Source organism: Thamnophis elegans, chromosome 3 (genome assembly GCF_009769535.1).
Source record: "Thamnophis elegans isolate rThaEle1 chromosome 3, rThaEle1.pri, whole genome shotgun sequence".
Classification (NCBI taxonomy): domain Eukaryota; kingdom Metazoa; phylum Chordata; class Lepidosauria; order Squamata; family Colubridae; genus Thamnophis; species Thamnophis elegans.
Genome location: NC_045543.1, coordinates 60,450,849 through 60,470,558, shown reverse-complemented (window position 1 = coordinate 60,470,558; position 19,710 = coordinate 60,450,849). Strand labels below are relative to the sequence as shown.

General features: G+C 39.7%; 1 protein-coding gene across 5 annotated transcripts in view; it reads left to right on the top strand.

Annotated features, from left to right (window-relative positions):
- Positions 1-2,213: 2,213 nt before the first annotated feature.
- The window catches only part of ACO1 (aconitase 1), a 75,354-nt gene continuing 57,857 nt past the window's right edge, over positions 2,214-19,710 (top strand). For 2 of the 5 annotated variants that reach the window (XM_032213182.1, XM_032213178.1), the window contains exon 1: positions 2,214-2,315. The gene's annotated coding sequence lies outside the window, so the exon portion shown is untranslated. Of the gene's footprint in view, positions 2,316-16,536; positions 16,642-19,710 lie in introns of those variants that run through there. The other 3 variants (XM_032213180.1, XM_032213179.1, XM_032213181.1) reach the window with 3 other exon arrangements.

Sequence of the window (19,710 nt, the reverse complement as noted above, 5' to 3'; positions counted from 1 at the left end):
GAATAGACAACCACTTGGGGAGATGGGAAGACGATCCCTGTCCTCTGAACCCTCCTAATTGTGACTCCTGTTTGCAAACAGCTCCAGGGAGTGAGGGGACCTTGGATGCTGCTGCGGGAAGAGCCACTTGTCTTTCTTCCTGGTGTAAAGCCATGGAAAGTGTGTGTTTCCTATAACAGAACTGGTATCTTGGCAGCCTAATACTATTCTGAAATTGCATTGTAGTTTCCTGGCTACTGTAACACCATACTTACTCTAATAATTGCTTGCTGGATGTACACATTCCAGAAACAGACATGAATCATTGTTACTGGTTAATGGATTAGACTTGGAGCAGAGACTCAAGAATCCTGGTTTTATATGTATAAAGGATGATATATGTAGTCATGCAAATGTCATCATTCCTGTCCTCACCTCAGCTATTGGGATGCAAGCAGACAATGACTGTATTTGTTGGCAACATGCCCACACATGTCATCATGGTTTGCTCAGATACATTTAACCAGGAAGATTTCCCCATTCAGTTATTTATCTCCTGGACAATTTGGATCAGTTACACAAGGGGTGAAATTCAGCAGGTTCTGGAGAACCGGTAGTGAAAATTTTGAGTAGTTTGGAGAACTGGCTGGCCCCAGAGTGGGGTGGGAATGGAGATTTTGCAATACTCTTCCCCTGCCAAGCCAAGCCCACAGAACGGATAGTAAAAAAAATTGAATTTCACCACTGAGTTCCACTCTCTTCCCCTGACCTATAAAACACAGCTTGTTTGGGGATTAAATAGAGTGTTTTTTTATGCTGCCTTGACCCTTGGGGGGGGGGGAGGATGTATGAATGAAAGATGAAGGAAACGTAACCTTTCTGGTATTGTGTGTCCTTTCGCTGTTAAAATGGTTATTGATTAGGTTCACACATCAATTGAATAGGTTATTGGGAAAAAATCCCAAGAACTAAGGAAAACTACCACCAGGTAGAAAAATAACCATTGCAATAGAGTTAACCTGTCCATGTTTCTTAAATAACTTTTGAATGGACAGACTGCAGTGGAACAGACTCCTGTTATGCTCATCAGATTCGTCCTTGGGATACAGAATACAGAATTGTAGCCGTTGTGTTTGCTTGCAGACGCTTCATTACCCAACTACTTATCCAATTAATTACCTAGTTGGGTAATAAAACGCCTTCAAACAAACAACCAAGCTCAGAGAGCACTATATAACAACCCCACAATTCAGTCATGAGCCACAGATCTTCTCTTCTATGGTCCCGAGATCAGGAATGAAAATGAGCAGGTTCTGTAGCAGAAATTTTGAGTAGTTCAGAGAACCGGCAAATACCACCTCTGACTGGCCGAGTGGTGTGGGAATGGAAACTTTGTGGTATCCTTACCCAGGAGTGGGCAGGGAATGGAGATTCTGCAATATCCTTCCCCCAGGAGTGGGGTAGGAATGGGGATTTTGCAGTGTCCTTTCCCCTGCCACGCCCACCAAGCCACGCCCACACAGCCGGTAGTAAAAAAAATTGAATTTCACCACTGCCTGAGATGTTTGAGGATTCCCCGCGATTCAGGATTCCCTGCATCAGCCCTGCTGATCCATTGCGCCAAGCCTATATTTTAACATCTTGCTTCTCACCTTTTTTCGAAAACACGGAGCTTCAAATCAAATCAAATAAAGTTTATTGCAGTCAAGGACCAGAGACCAGAACAATTAAAAAAAAAAAACTTCAAGGACTATCCAGTTAAAAATCCTACAATAAAACAATAAAATAAGAACGGATAATCAATAACAGATAAATAAAAATAATAACAGTTAAAACACGGAGGTGGTTGTTGAATTTAGGTCTCAGATTTGCACATCACTCCCCCAGCCACCCCGATTCATAGCTTTGTAACAACTTCGCGATTCCAACGGTTGAAGCTAATTTTTTGGCCGACAGTAAATCCAGGGAGAGAGAAGGGGCCGTAGCAAGTCGGTTTCGCCGATTCAGACGTGCACCTGCAAGACTCGGGTCGGGACGCGGACGCGGGAGGAGAAGCCAAGCGAGTGTTCCCTTCGGGAAGAGAGAGAGAGAGAGAAAGGGAGGGAGGGAGGGAGGGAGAGAGAGAGAGAGAGAGAGAAGTGTGTGTGGGGGTCTTTCCCTGAAAGGGAGGCGGAGCAGCTGCTTTTCTTTGCCTGCCCCCTTGACCCGGGTGGGAGGAGCCTGTGCGAAGGTGGAGCAAGAGCAGCAGCGGTGGCGAGCACGGGGGTTCTTTCTTGCCTGATCTCTCCCGGCGCCGCGCAAAACAGCCGCTGCCGCCGCTTCTCCAGTCCAGCTGGGTAAGTCTCCGCGGCTTCTAGCTTTGGCGAGGACGCGCGTGCGCCAAGGAGAGCGCAGCGCCCCGGGTTGCCGCTAAAGCTTCGGGGCGGCCTTCCTCCTTCCCTTCCCTTTGCTCCGATCGCTTTCCTCCCTTTGTTCTTGCTGCCTTACTCGCAAGTAATCCCGCTGGCGTTAGCGAGGGGCGAAGAACGGAGAGAGGCGCCCGACCAAGTAGCCTTTTATCCTCGCAGCGAAGCTTCGCTGAAGGCCCAGGGAAATACGGCGGGCCACCTCGGGCGTTTGCCTCGCGGTTGTGGGAAAATCTTGACATTCGATCGGGGTTTTAAGAGATTAAGAGAGTTGGAAGGGACTTGTAGGTCATCTAGTCCAACCCACCCACCCCCCACAACCAAGTAGGAGACCCTGGTCGCACCTTAAGACGCGCGTCTATGGAGATTCTCAGTCATCCAGGTCTTGGTTATCCCAAAGGGACTTTTTTTCCTTCCAAGAGGCAACTGGACTTTTCTGGTTTTTCTTTGAAGAGGTTTCACTTCTCATCCAAGAAGCTTCTTCAGCTCTGGGACCTGAAGAAGCTTCTTGGATGAGAAGCAAAATGCCTGCAAAGGAAAGTGAGAAAGTCCAGTTCCCTCTTGGAAGAAGAAGGAAGAGGAAGAAGAAGACCACCACCACCATCTTTGGGCCTTAAGACTGTGTTGACAGAATGTCTTTTAGATAATCCCGGATGCGCTTCCTCAAAAGTAAGCCTGAAGGGACAACTCGTCCCCTAAAGGCAGATCAGAATTCCTGGCTTGTTCCCATTCTTGTGTGTTCTTAAGGCTTCCCACCCCCACCCCTGTCTAAGATCCCAGAGCCTCTTTGACAAAAATTTCTCAAACTTTGCTGGTCATCGGTTATGCTACTTAGGAATTACAGATTTGTAGACCAATAGAATTGAAGGACATCAGATCAAAAAGAGGAGCTCCAAATTCTTTATCCTTTTTATACTTTATTTATTTAATTTAGAGGGGACTGTCGTTTTGCCCTTTGCCATTTTTTTTTGCATTATTAAACTTAGAAAGGGGAGCATTGTGGGCCCCGATCCATGCCTATTTATTTATCTTTTATTATGTTATATAAAGTTTTTCTGACGTGATTTACTTCTGACTGAACTTAGTTGTTGAAAAGAATCTCTGAAGATGAATTCTTAATTTGGGTTCGGAACTTTTCTCAACAGTTCCTCCCCTAATTTTTCTTGGATCACCAGAAAACACAGAAAGTCTGGTGTGTGTTTTGCTGTAAAGAAAACTTTTACACTTCCCTTGCATTACTATTGACTCAGCAATCTGAGGCTTTGCTTTCTTCTCATTTTTCAGATTTCCTCCTTATCTCCCCCCCCCTTTTTTTGCCCTCCCCTATTTATTCTGTATGTTAGCAGGAGCAAAGTTCAGCTTCAGTTTCACAACACTTTTTTTTCTTTTTCCTAAGGCTGAGAAAGACTCAGTCTAGGAAACATGTCTTGAGTGGACCTTCTTGTTTCTGTCAAAGCAGATTAAGAATGATACAGGTTTTATCTGTTGCTAATACACCTGTATTAAGGTGGAGCACAGAAGCATTGCCAGAACTACCCTGATAGAGTTTAGAAGCTTTTCTTCTAAGAAATCTTTTTCCCCTTCTTCTGCTATATTGTGAATATGAATATTGAATTGTAAAATCATTGTCAAGACTCTCATCCCTCTGAGTCTTGAACTGTTAAAATTATATGGGGTTACATTATATAATATTTAAAGAAGACATATTCAATGGAATTTTCTTTCAGAAATGTATTCTATGTATTCCTTCATGGTGCTCAGGATATTCACTCTTAGCCACACAGTCTTAAGTTGTGGTCTCGACAGAGGTACTCTTAAGTTCTACATGCAGTTTTATGAAGTTTGAGGTTACTTGTAACTCACCTTGATGGACCTTGGAAAGGCTAAGGAGAGAGAAACTTGGGGAATGCACCGCTAGCCCAGGAAATCCCAGGGCTGCAGGATAGATTGAGACAAGAACAACAAATCCACAAGCAAACAACAAACATTGATGTTTTTGTCAGGCAAACATATCCATGTAGTCAATAGGAGCAAAGCCCAACTCAAGGAAGAATCTTTACTTTTTAATTTCAACAGCCTTAGTTGTACACTGTATCTCACTAAGTCATAATTTGCATTGCCTGTGTTTGCTGAGTAAATTAAACTGCATGTCGTTATGCTATACATTATAAGGTAAAGATTCCTCCGCACATGTATGCTAGTCATTTCCAGCTCTAGGGGTGGTACACATCTCCGTTTCAAAGCCGAAGAGCCAGCGCTGTCCAAAGATGTGTCTGTGGTCATGTGGCCGGCATGACTAAATGCTGAAGGCGCACGGAACACTGTTACCTTCCCACCAAAGTGGTCCCTATTTTTCTACTTGCATTTTTATGTGCTTTCGAACTGCTAGATTGGCAGAAGCTGGGACGAGCTCACCCCGTTATGCAGCACTGGAGATTCGAACCGTAGAACAACCAACCTTCTGTTTGACAAGCTCGGCGTCTTAGCCACTCAGCCACCATATCCATTACTAAGCTATAAATGTTGGTTTGTAAGCTAGGCTTATATATCATTCAACATGTATTGCTTAACATACAGGATAAACCTCCCCAGGAATCTAATTACTTCAGTAAAGCACAGGTGTTGTAATCATGAATAAATAAGTTGTGCTTTCATAACTTCTGGGTGAGTGTAACTGAACTCAACCTATGCTGGTTTATAAAGAATCACCGATTTTTTGCATTATAAAACTGGTTTATCAAACTAAGAACTAGCTTAACCCTTCAGTTTGTGCACTTTTCCCTCTCTTCTGAAGTGTTCACTTCCTTTTTGGTTGACCACAACTTGCCATTCTCCAAATCCAAGAAATCAAAAATTTACAACTCAGTTTTCTTTGAAAGCATCATGTTTTAGCCATTGGTTGTGAAGGTAAGATCTTTCAATAAATCGTAGTTAAGATTAACTACTGTTTTTATTAGAGTAAATAAACAGAAATAGGAAAGCAGTGATTTAAAAAAAAATGCCTCCCCCTGTCTCTAGCCAGAGAAATAGTGGAAATGGAGATTGTGTCCTTCATGAAAAAGTATTTCTTACCTTAACATGCTGAATTGGCCTCTTGAAAATGCCATTTTTCATTCCCTTGGCTAGGCAAAAACAAGCATGATTTGAAATGTTCACAGGTTCAGAGCAGAAAATAGCACATGAGTGACATTGGTCATGGAATTTTTGTTGTTATGCTGTCTTTTACGTGCCACATGAAATGCAGTTGCTGGTCTAAACGTGTTTGTATACTGAAACCAGTGACAATCTAACTAGATTTCTTTTGTAAAAGTCATCTGTTGCTACAACTGACAGTAATAATAATACACAAAACTCTACTACAGTGCCCTGATTGAATCCTGTGAGAATAACCCAGCTCACAGGTATCAGCAGAGCATCTCTTGTAAGTTATTGGTGCAAAGTTTTCAAGAGTTATTCTTTCAAATACTTTGGCCCAGTTTATAGGAGATTTCATTGGTGAAACATTCATGTAAAACAACCTGGGAGAAGTTTGAATGATTTACCCCCCTGCTGCTTGGCAAAAGAGCAGCAGCTATTTTTTTTTTTTTTACTGTTCCACTGATGTGCCACAGGATTTAGTTTGAAATTTTGTTACCTTTTTACCTGCCTGTTTCTCATGCAAACTATAATCAGTGATTTAAATTATGAATTTTTATTGGTAATGCTTAAGTCAGCCGTTCTCTAAGGATAATTAGGTTTCTTTATTGCAGGAAAATCAAAGACTAACAAATATGCAATGACAAATGCTTTCAAGGATTAGGATTTATGTCCTGTATTTGCAAGTATATACACATTTCGTAGATACCAATGGGATTGTAAGCAATGAAATTAGGTTGTAGTTATTCCTATTGTTCTACCATTTATTTTCTGAAATTCCAACCACCACAAAACTGCAGTTCTTAGAGTGATTTATAGATGTTAGCAATGTAAAAAAAATGTTACATTGGAAAAGTTAATATGGAGAAAAAACACAGCAATCAAGCTGAAAATGGTGATAGCTGTAATGAAAACAATGTAGAATTCTATCAGCATTGAAAAGTTTTTGAAGTTACTACTATATGTGTAACATAAGCACAGTAAATCTGCCATTTATAGCAATGTAGTTAGATCTCTACATTGTTAGAATTTAATCACAATCAGAGTATGGTGGAAAAATAAAAATGAATAATACTGGAAGCAGGAGATGGGAGGCAAAGAAGTTGAAAGGGAGAAAATGGAACTAAGAATATATAGTATTATTAAATAAATATTAAATAAGTTTGGGACATGTTGGTTAATCTATATACTACTAAAATTCTCATTGTGTTAATCTGTTTGCCTGTTTGTACTCTCACTTTAGCCCAAACAGTGCATTATACTACAATTGGAGATTCTCAGTCATGCAGGTCATGGTTATCCTGAGGAGGCTTTTTTAAAAGGCAACTGGACTTTGTTTTTCTTGAAGACATTTTGCTTCTCATCTAAGAAGCTTCTTCAGTTCTGAAGAAACAACCTATATGAGAAGTGAAACATCTTCAAGGAAAAACAAAGTCCAGAACCCTTTTGAAAATGCACCTTTGGGATTATACTACAACCATTTTTGAATTGAGGTACCAAAAATTTACTAGCTTAAAGAATGTGTTAAAAATCTCAGACCCATTACTCCTGTGGAATTGAAGTTTCCACAATGTCCGTACTATTTTATTTGCAAAGTAATGGCTATTGCAGCATCCCAGCAGTCACACAGTCAGGATTTCTGGTGCTCCCTGCTTCCCACAAGCAAAGTCAATGGGGAAGCCAGCAGGAAGTTGGAAGTCATTCCCACTTGCATTTGCTTTTTTGCCCAGACATGGTCTTTCTATTTAGCTCTTTAGCCAAGTAAATATTAACTTATTATTGAAGTTTGTTTGCTACTGCAATTATTTTTCTATTTATGTTATATACTATATGATCACAGCAGGATTGGGATACACACACACACACACACACACACTCAGTCTAAAATTTAATGTTCATTCTAGTCACATCAGACTGCAGTACCTTTCTCTCAAAGGATGACCCAATGGGTTGCAAAGTTGCCAGGTTTAAAATAAAAGCTTGTAGAATATTTGTAATGTTTAGTTAAATGATTTACTCTAATCACACGGAGTCACGGCAGGCAGGCTCCTTTTTTATAATCAGCTGTTGGGAATCATACCAGGAGATTTTGGCATGTTTGCTTTCCATGTAAGAATGTGATTGATCATGCGTTTCGAAGCTTACTTTTTTATTCCCAATTTATTCTATGGGTGACTCCAGAGATAAGCCATGTTGCAACAGCAGTGCAAATGCAAATGCAGCATTTCAGCACCACAAGGGAAAGAATTTTAAAGGTTGTGTCACAAGGTTGCAAAAGCTTTCTGGCATTTTCTGTAAATATGTGACACGTTTACTATGTTCACATGAGAGAAAACCTTTCTTGGCAGTTGCTGTAGACAAATACTGCACCGGGAACCCATCTTCTGTTCCCTACAAAATGTTCTTGAGATTACGGTATGTAATAAAGGGAGAATTTCACAACTCCACTCCCGTGTTAATGGACCTCTAGTTCTTTTAATAAAAGAATTCAGACTATGATCGTACTCTGTAATCTGAATGAATCACGTTGATGTGATTTCCCCTTCCCCCTCTCATTCTTTGCTTGACACCTCAAATATTTTCCTATATTGGATTTTAAAAAATATATGTTTGAAAAAAATGTTATTTTTCTCACATGATATGAATGAGGATCTGGAACTAAGATCAACAACTTACACTAAACTATGATATGGTTTGGTTTAATATGTTGAATGAACCCAACAATTACAGTTTGTAATCATAGTTGTGGCTTATTATTGTGTTTGGAGTCATCTTATTTGACTTATTTAAACCATGGTTTGGCGCATTAGTTAAATGGGCTCCTCTATATGTGTACAAATTTAATTTTCTTTCACTATGATCTTACACTGTTCTCTGTTTCCTGGGTTAGTTCTTTTCTATCATGATCCACACATACAATATTACTGTACAGTTTAGCTGAGATTGATATCAAGCAGGCAAATTATGTGTGTCCTTCTGATGATTAAAGTGAGAGTTTATGATTAAGTGTATTGATAACTTTCTTTTTGTCGAAACGTGTTCTTTACATGCCAGCAAATAGCAAAACCACAATATTGTTAAATGAAATTTTTTTATTAGAAGATTCCCCAAATATTTAAAAAACTGCAGAGATTTTTAATTACAGGAGAAGAGATAGAAAAAGAAGAAAGTTTATAAAAGGGTAAAAGAAAAAAGTGCATAGTAAGAAAAGAGCAAGAAAAAATATATCTGAAGAAGAGATTTTCCTCTCTTTTGCAGCAGTAACAAACTTAGCCATTTTTGCTACATTTTTGCTACACGCAGCAAAATCTCTACCTTTCCATATTGCATATCATTGTTCTTCCGATAAACATTTCTTTTTAATTTATAAATCCAGAAATCAGCAGTTCGTTTTTAATCCATTCTCAGCAAACATCTATAAAGGGTTTCCAGTCTTTTATAAAGGTGGTTGTAGATCCTTCTTTCAAAACTGGATCATCATCTAGAAAGTTGCAATTTGTAAAATGTTTTGCTTCTTGAATATTTTTCAGAAAGAAGGAAGGATACATGCCTCTTTTTGGAAACTAAAATTAAATCTGGAAAAACATCTACTTTCTGGGAATAAGACTTTACCTTTTTGTCACTTTTAAAAATCTCTATGACTTGCTAATGACAGTAAGAGAGCTGAGGGTGGCAAAATTTAGTGTAACTTTTTGCAGCAGAGGTCAGCAATATCCACGTCAGCCATGTCCACCAAAGAAACCATTTCCTAATAACCAGGTGAGCCTCCCATGTTAGCTGAGCTACAGGTACTCTTCTATTCAAAAGCAACATACCATAAATTCATAGGAAACCCAAATATCCAAAGAAGGATGGTTACATACCTTCAAGGAAATAGTGTAACCATTTAATGAAGATTATTGGATTCACTTTTTTTTTAGCTTTATGCTGCTCAGATATTGATGAATTCTGAGAGAGGGATAAAGTTATCCTAAAACCTGCCCAAATGGGGCAGGACAAGAATCACCTCTAAATACTCTCTTTGTCCTTCCTGGAAATATTCCAAACCACTGTAGAGAAAGATCAAGTCTCCTTCAATTCAAGCTCAACTCCTGTGACTTTATAGTTACTATCAATGTATATGTAACCATACATATAGTTTTCTTGACACAGAGCAGAAAAGAGGAATGATTCAGTGCAGAGGATAATTATTTTAACTGCAGCTAATTGAGGTTATTCAAACTGCCGACCTTTCTGATCGACAAGCTCAGCGTCTTAGCCACTGAGCCACCACATCACGTCACTAAGTTATTGAGCATCATGGAGTAGGCTCTCGTTATTTGTCCCAGCTTCTTCAACCTAGCAGTTTGAAAGCATGTAAAAATGCAAGTAGAAAAATAGGAACCACCTTTGGTGGGAAGGTAGCAGTGTTCTGTGCGCCTTCGGCGTTTAGTCATGCCGGCGACATGACCACAGAGATGTCTTCAGACAGCGCTGGCTCTTCGGCTTTGAAATGGAGATGAGCACCGCCCACTAGAGTCAGAAATGACTAGCACATATGTGCGAGGGGAACAAATACAAATACAATAGCAGAGCTGGAAGGGATCTAGTCCAACCCCCTGCCTAGGCAAGGAACCCTATACAATTTCAGACAAATGGCTATCCAACATCTTCTTAAAGACTTCCATTGTTGGGGCATTCACAACTTCTGGAGGCAAGCTGTTCCACTGAATAATTGTTCTAACTGTCAGGAAATTTCTGCTCAGTTCTAAGTTGCTTCTCTCCTTGATTAGTTTCCACCCATTGCTTCTTGTTCTACCCTCAGGTGTCTTGGAGAATAGTTTGACTCCCTCTTCTTTGTGGCAACCCCTGAGATATTGGAACACTGCTATCATGTCTCCCCTAGTCCTTCTTTCTATTAAACTAGACATATTCAGTTCCTGCAACCGTTCTTTATATGTTTTAGTCTCCAGTCCCCTAATCATCTTTGTTGCTCTTCTCTGCACTCTTTCTAGAGTCTCCACATCTTTTCTACAATGTGGCGACCAAAACTGAATGCAGTATTCCAAGTGTGGCCTTACCAAGACATTATAAAGTGGTATTAACACTTCACGTGATCTTGATTCTCTCCCTCTGTTTATGCAGCCTAGAACTGTGTTGGCTTTTTTGGCAGCTACTGCACACTATTTAAATGGTTGTCCACTAAGACTCCAAGATCCCTCTCACAGTTACTACTATTGAGCAAGGTACCACCTATACTGTACCTGTGCATTTCGTTTTTCTTGCCTAAATGTAGAACCTTACTCTTTTCACCATTCAATTTCATTCAATTTCATTCACCTTTACCTTTAATTGAGGTTAACTTTCATATAAACTAACTTAATTTTAGTTTTGTCCTAATTCCTTCCATTATGGCCCCCACCCTTCAAGGTGATGTTCTTTTGATCTGTTTCCTCTTGGTAGCTAACACAATAAAAATGTGTCCTGCAGATAACTGAAATTATACTAAATACAAATACCATTTAAATACGTAACAGTCCTATGAGTGAAATAAGTGGGAAGGGAAGGGTCCAAAGCTACAACAGAATGGGAGGCATAGGTAAAGTCCCTCTGCACCTTGTCATACACCCCAGCCTACATTATCTTGTCCCGGGCACACGGAGCTGCTTCTATTTTCAACATCAGTTGGTGTACTTATTGCATAATTTGCATTGTGCCAAAATTTAAGATCAGGTGATTAGCACTTAAAAGACATTCTGGTTCTGGCTTTCTTCTGCATGTGAAAGCCAAGCACAGCTATTCAGGACAGGGTGTATCTAAGATCAATGCACACATATTCAGTGGGTGGAGTGTCTTTTGATCTGGATCAATGCAAATGGATTTCCAATTAATGGATTTTAATCATATCCCCGCCCCTCCCCACACACACACACACACATTGCCAGCTTGTAAAAATACTCACTTGGCTGCTTTAATCAGTGGCTTAGAGGAGCGCATGCTTGCAGAATCTGTCCCTTGTTTGAGGAATTCTCTGCATTAAGTTGGGAATTCAATTTCTGTTTTTTCCATTTTCAACAGATCACTTAGGATCCCCTTGGGATGAAACATGTATGTATATTTTCCCCAGGATCTCTTTATACAAACTTTCTCAGCTTTGGGTCCTCTGTATTCAGAAATACTAACTCCCATAATTCTCAGTAACAGCCTTATCAACAGGGGAATTCTGGGAATCCCCGTGTCTGGATAGTCCCCAGTCTGGGGAGGGTGGCATAAGACTTGTAATAGAGAAGATTGATGGTACCAACCAATCTACTGAGATTGCGGCACTTTCATTCAGCTAATCAGAAGTTGTGTGCAGTTTCTGAAATACATGGAAATAAACATTTCTTTTGCCTTCCCTTGGATGAAGCCACTTTGAAGTTGGTTGAATTTAATTCTAAGCGGGCATGCACAGGCTTGTGCTTTTAAGGTCCCTTCTTAGCTTCCTATGATTCTTCATTTGTTCAAAACAGAAGAATAGGTGTGCATAGGATTTTTAATTTTCAGCTCATAGAAGATAGCAGTTGTGGTCCTGTTATATTAAAGGTAAAGGTTCCCCTTGCACATGTGTGCTAGTCGTTCCCGACTCTAGGGGGCAATGCTCATCTGTTTCAAAGCCAAAGAGCCAGCACTGTCTGAAGACGTCTCCATGGTCATGTGGCTGGCATGACTAAACGCCGAAGGCACACGGAACGCTGTTAACTTTCTCACCCAAGGTGGTTTCAATTTTTCTACTTGCATTTTTTACATGCTTTTGAACTGCTAGGTTGACAGAAGCTGGGACAAGTAATGGGAGCTCACTCCGTTACGCAGCACTAGGAATTTGAACTGCTGACCTTTCCGATTGACAAGCTCAGCGTCTTATGCTGTTGGTTAAACTGGAATGTTGGAGGGGAAAATAACAACCTATTCCTGATAAAGTAAATGGCAAACCCTTTCCATAGTTAAGAAAACTTTATGAATCCAGCATAACTCAAGAGCATTTTTACCAGTTTCTAAACTGTTTGCTTTCTTTTGCCTAGAAATTGAAGCTTGGGAAAAGTACAGTATTCAGCACAGAATAGAAGATACAGTTGCAGATATCAGTTGAATTTAGTTGATACTGATTTCCATTGATTTGGATAGTTGCAAATCACAGTGCATGCAATATAATATGGCTGTATGGAGTGATTCTGTTTTCCAACGCTGTCTCCATCATACCTTCATTTTTTACTACTTTTCCCTGGCCCTGCCTGAACTATTACCTAAACATCCAGGTACTCAAATAATTGAGTAGGTTCAGTCTTCATTGGATTAGCCTGCCTTTGCTGGTTGCCTTTTATTTGTGATGTTTGCTTTAAGATTTCATTTGCTTCTGTACAAATCTTGTTTCCCTTGAGAATCCCTGTACTTTCTGGCATGTTGATGAAGCTCTTTCGGCCATACAAGTCAAGGAATTTTCCTCCATATGAGAAGGAATAAGAAAGTGCTTAATGGCCAAGAATGCAGGATTTGATCCATCTTATGGCAAGCTTTTTTTTTTAACTTGTTCTCCTTTCATTCTGTCTCCTGCTGTGGGTCAAAATTTACGATTGACTAAGGACGTATTTCTCTCCAATGAGCAGAAGATTCCTATGCTTTATTTGTTCACTCCTAATGTCAGAAAATCTTAACTATCTTGAAAATAAAACCAGCAGGGAACAATAATTACAAAATGAGGAATAGGAAGGGGGTAATAATTAGAAGTAAGCAGACATAGAATGAACAGATCAAGGCATAACTCTTTGGTTTTAAATGTTAAGGTCCCATAGTTTTGAAGCACCCTGCCCCAAGTAATTCAGGCCAATTAAGAGAAGTGTCTCTACTTGTGATTTAAGCTCAGTAGGCTTAATTGGTAACACAGGCTTAATTGGTAGATTATATATAGTCTGTGAATTACTTCAGATCTTGTAGTTTTGGCATTTCTAGAATGGTAAATTTGCAAAATCAAAACCACCTATGTGAAGCAAGGTTGATTTCATCATCACCACCCACATGGGCCAAAAACTGATCAACCAGGAGGACATGTTCACTGTGCCATAGACAAAAGGCAAAGGCAGCCATTTTTAGAAGTTCCTGGAAAATTTGTAAATGAAAATAATGATCCTACATATGGATCTGAGATAACTTCCAACCAAAAACTCTCTGCAGCACTTTTATGGACAGATGAGTACTGTTGACAGGTGAAAAACCAGAACTGGTTTAAATCTGAGGGCCCAGGTTAAATGTCCTTATTCGAATAAAAAATAGTATTCTAGACAAATCAGAATTCTATGCTAAAATCGCCAGAACTTTTAGTATTTCAGATTCTAAATGCCCAGATGAAAGATTCCCAATTCAAAGTGGGGGAAAGGCAGGCCCTCAAGATTACTTATTTTTTTCCCTCTTGAGCAAAAACGTCTGTAATTTGTCCAGACAGCTAGAAAAACATCCTTACTTTTCCTCAACAGGCTCTGCAGGTCCTTGTAGCATCTACAGGTAGTTTTTGCTTAACATCCATTCATTCAATGATCAGTTAAGATAGTGCTGAACAAAAGGACTTAAAATCGGTCCTTGAAGTTCCAGCTGTTGTGTGTCTCTACAGTCATGTGGACAAAATTTGGACCCAGTCACACTTGTGCCTGCCTTTTGGTTGCCCTCCTAGCCATGGCTGTCAGCTGTCCCACTGCATGGCCATGCTCACTACTATCACATCTTCCAGACCGCCTGCCATTACTGAACCAGCTGGACCCTTCTTTGGCACTTCCATCTTTTGTGCTGGTGTAACCAGGGCCTATCTTTATGGGTCTTCTTTCACAGAAGAATGCCCTGGATGTTGTCTGAACTAAAAGCCCAGGCTGATTCATAAATGGCCAGCACACGCAAAAAATCCCAGCTATACCGGTTCAAATGAAAGTGGTGCAAAAGAAAGTGTTCTGACCTAGGCTTCCCAAGAGCATGAAGCAAACTCCTTGTCCCAACAAAAACCCCTTTTATTAATTGACTGTGAATTCTGCTCATTCACATCCAGCAAAGTCTTTCAAGGGAGGATGTACAGTCACAGACCTTATCTGGCTTAGAGAGCTGCCAGGCCGATATCTGCAGAACTTGAAAGGAGTCTTGGAGAGTCATGAACCAATTAAGCGAACTAATTGTCTCCTGCAAACTCCACTCCCCTTTCACTCCTCTTTTATTTCCTCTGGGAGGGACCATTCATCGTCCACCTCTGCACACACTGGGAACAGGCTCCAGCTGTTTGTCTGCAACTGATAACTGGCATACGGCTCTGGCCCCCTCTCTGCCTCCAACACAGAGCCCTCATCAGAGCCTTTCCCAGACTCCAGGACTGGCCCATGTTCCTCCCCAACCTCCTCACTGTCTGAAACTGCTGCCAGCTCTGCTGGCTGCTGGTGGGCCACAACAGAAAGCTCTGGCAGATACATAGTGGTGCATGGTGTGGTGGGCATGGTGGCAGTAGACAGGGCTGGGAGGGGGAAACAGCTGGCAGCAACAGGTAGACATGCAGCTAAAAGGACAGAAATGAGCAAGGGAGTCCAAAAGGGGGCATTTCCTTACCTTAAAGAGGCTGAGGGCTGAGAGGGACCAAGATAGACATGGCTTGGATCAGGGTGGGTACTCCCCTAATGACCAATGGGATTCAGTTAACAGCAGCAGTGGGAAGCGCTGAGGTTGCTATGGTATCCCTAAGCAATTTAGTCACATCAAGTTGTCCTATATGACTCCATTGCTTAGCAACAGAAATTCCAGTCCCAATTACTGTTGTTAGGGTTGAAGACTACTGTACAGGTAGTCCTCGACTTACAACAGTTCATTTAGTAACCATTCAAAAGTTACAATGGCTCTGAAAAAAATAACTTATGACCATTTTTCACATTTCGGATCATTGCAGCATCCCTGTGGTCACGTGATCAAAATTGGGATGCTTGGCAACTGACTTGTATTTAATACGGTTGCAGTGTCCTGGAGTCGTGTGATCCCTTTTTGTGACCTTTTGATGAGCAAAGACAATGGGGAAGGCAGATTCACTTAACAACCATGTTACTAACTTAATAACTGTGATGATTCAGTTAACAAATGGAGCAAGAAAGGTTGTAAAATGGAGCAAAACTCACTTAACAAATATCTCCTTTTGCTACATAAATCTTGGGCTCAATTGTGGTCGTAAGTTGAGAATTACTTGTATACATAATTTTTCATATAAGCCTGTCAGGTTTCCAAATAACATACCCATAGCAAACAAAACTCTGAGCAGGCAATTTCCACAAAGAATAGGTTTATTGAATATGTCATATTGGCACAGGCTGGTGAAAATCGACTCTGATTCTTCCCATGGTTTTCACCTAATTAAAAGTAAAAGTCTGTCACTTTCTCAAAACAATCAGTCACATGGTCCAATCAGGATACTGTCCAATTGCTAGGTGACTACAGTCCCCTCCTTCCAAGCACCTGCAGGAGTGTCCTTGGTTCCCAAGAGAAAGTATATTGTTTTCACTACAACATCCCAACTATCTCCATTCCCCCCCTCCCTATCCCTCTCCTTCAGTGTGTCAGCCCTGAAGCCTCAAAATGGCCTCAGTCAGGCCATCTTCAGGGTTGAGAAAGCCTTGATGCTGAATGGTGCCCATTTACTACAGTTTGGATAGCAGGCTTTCTCTAATGAAAATGGCCTGTTTGTTTAGAATGTGGTCAGTATAATGAGAAGGATGAATGATCAAAAGCATCATTCTATCTATTGGTATCATCCTTCCACAGCTGAAAACTGCAGAACAGTCTGGATCTTATATCTTTGTAGCACGTTTAAAGTTCAGATCCCTTTTGAGGCCAACGACAGTTTTTCAATTGATTTCTGTAAGGTCAGATTGCAGTTAGTGTACTGTAAAAGGCAAGGCAACAAATGGTGTCTATAGTATTGCAAGCCATGAACTTCACTCCAGATATCCTTATCTTTGGTGCCCCGGTGTTTACTCTGTATGGAATATAACTGCCTCCTTTTGTGCAAAAGCCTCGAAGCAGAGAAGTAATTGCATTTGTTTTAACGTGCAAAACTTAATTGCTTTTAGAAAAACGGGGAGTTGGTTTTAAAAAGGTAATTATTCTACAGTTTGTTTTTAAAAGCCATCCTTTTTAAATTAGTTTTCAATTCTGTTATCTCAGTATTATTTTTTTCAGCTGGATAAAAAGTATATCTTGGTTTCTTGTTTAAAAATAATATTCAAGCATTAATATACTTCTGAATAGTGATTGTCCTCCCTTTCTTAGGCTGTTTTAAATACTGATATGTATGCTGACATATCTGTTGTATTTAAACTTTATATAATTAGAGTGTTCTTATATAACTAATGCAGTATAAATATAAAATGTGCTGTCAAATCTGGTGATGATTATTGTCTTTTCAAATGATTTCCTCTAAGCCTGCTGTAATTATTTTATAAAAGAACAGTAATTTATTAAAAGAAATGAAGCATGGGTGCTTCGTTTTACTATCATATAAATGGAAGAACTGGCATAAGGCTAAGAGTCTAAATTATGGATTGTATCCTACAAGAAATCTAGCTAGCTACAGTATACGAAGTGCTTTAGATATTTGAAAGTGTTGTAGAAAAATATAGCAGTAATAGTTACTTTAGTAGTACCTATGATACAAATTAGTAAGATAATGTAATCTTTTCTTATTGTTAAAGAAAATAAACATAAATATCCTGAAAAATATGAAACTTTAAATAATGCTAAATGCTAATACAATAACAAATAATTTACACTATACTGCCAAACATATTCGCTCACAACTGAGTCTGATTATGTGGTTCGGTGAGCAAATACTTTTGGCAATATAGTGTATATGACACCACATTAATTTCAGTTTTTCCATGGGAATAAAGTGCAGATCTTAATTTCTAAATTATTAACAGTGTAATGGACATATCTGTTTAGAAATTAGCTTTATTTTTTCTGTGGGATTGCAGCTTAATTACTCTGTTTTAAATGTAACAGGGAAACTTGTCAATATATTTTGACTTTATTGTAGCAATAATACCCCAAAGAGATATTTTGTTAAAGCTGTAAATATTGCATTGGTTCCCAAAATATGAATTGCTTAGACAGATGTGTTTGTACAGGTAGTCCTCGAATTGTGACCACAATAGAGCCCAACATTTACATTGCTAAGTGAAACATTTGTTAAGTGAGTTTTTCCCCATTTTGCAGCCTTTCCTGCCACAGTTAAGTGAATCATTGCAATTGTTAAGTTAGTAACATGGTTGTTAAGGGAATCTGGCTTCCCCATTGACTTTGCTTGTCAGAAGGTCCCAAAAGCTGATCACATGACCCCAAGGCATGGCAACCGTCATAAATATGAACCAGTTGCCAAGCATCTTAATTTTGATCATGTGATCATGGGGTTTTTGCAATGATTGTAAGTGTGAAAGACGATCATAAGTCACTTTTTTCAGTGTCGCTGTAACTTTGAACGGTCATTAAATGAACTGCCTATATTTGATCACTTACAGCAGGGGTCTCCAAACTTGTCAACTTTAAGCCTTGTCTGTTTTCAACTCCCAGAATTCCTCAGTCAGATAACTGGAGAAACCTGGAAGTCCACAAGTCTTAAAGTTATTAAAAATTCGGAGACCCCTGATGTATGGCATGGATTGGGAACCTACTGGCTGAAAGTGGCTTTCTTTTTTTTTCTAAATCCCCCAAAACCACCTCTTAATGTGCAACGTATAATTTTGTGGTTTTTAGGATTAATTTAATGTGATTTTGTTGGACTTTTAAAATAGGTTTCTTAAAAAAACAAAGCCTCATGAGAAAAAAAAGCAGGAAATCTTTTTCCTCAATACTGAGATCTTCAGTTGTAAAGAAAGAAAAGAAAAGAATAATATGGATCTCTAACCAGGTTTTGACCTTCCTCGCCAGCATTGGTCAACTCTGAACAGGATCTGTACCCAACAGGGTATTTGCCAGGACTCATTGTTTAAGTGGGGTCTTGTCTATACCCCTCAGTGTGACTGTGGTGCACCTTGACAAAATATCCATCACATTGTGTCTGAATGTTCATCAAGAGTTTACACCAGCCCAATATCTGATTTTTTTCAACATAGACCACCCTGTCCTTGAATGGCTGGGTCGACTGGACATTAACATTTTTTTTTATCTTGAAATATTTTATTTTCTTTTCATAACACACACTCACATGTATACTATACATAGCCCATATCATATAGTATTAAATAATAATTACATCAGTTCCTCTTGTCAACAATGCCCCCCAAAATAGAAACCCATTATAGCTCTTCTGCTCTCCATACACCTCTTTCTTCTACCACCCTCCAACTTTCTATCTTCCCTCCATCATCCCCCTCTACTCTACTTCCCCTCCCCCTCTACCACTCCTCTCTCCACAATCCACTCCCCCCCCATCCTTCTCATCTTCCCCTCCCACCCTCTCTCCCATCCCTCTCTGCCCATCTTTCTTCTTTCCCACTCCTCCTCTCCTTGGTGTATTTCCGCTACATGTCAATATGCTTAGCCTATCCTATTTTTAAAGAAAAAGTAATAATAGTAATAGTAGTAAGAATATAAAATAAAGAAAGAAAAAAAAAGAAACAGTATACATGTGGTGTCAAATTACATTGAAATCTAACACATCTCATCTAACCTGATATATATCCCTCCCCCCCACCCGACCCCCCACAACCTACCCCCCCTGGCTTCCCAGAACCCGTACACGGTATAGATTTTTAACAAACACAGTCTAAGATATATTGGGGGGAAAAAAGGAATAAGAAATTAATAACATCTTTACATTGAACTTAGCTCCTCCTTGCTAAACTAACTTTAAACAATTTAAATCATTCCTGATCTTAAGCATAGGCTATCTGGAATTCCTTAGTCCCGTATTTATTTTGTATATAATCAATCCATTTTTTCCAGTCTCGTTTATATCTCTCATTTGAGTGGTCTTTAAGATATGCAGATATTTTAGCCATCTCGGCTAAATTTGTGACTTTCAATGTCCATTCTTGGATTGTAGGCAAGTCTTCCTTCTTCCAGTATTGCGCCACCAACAGTCTTGCTGCTGTTATTAAGTGCAAAATCAAGTTAATCTCTACCGCTGTACAGTCAGTAATTATACCTAACAAAAATATGAAGAGTA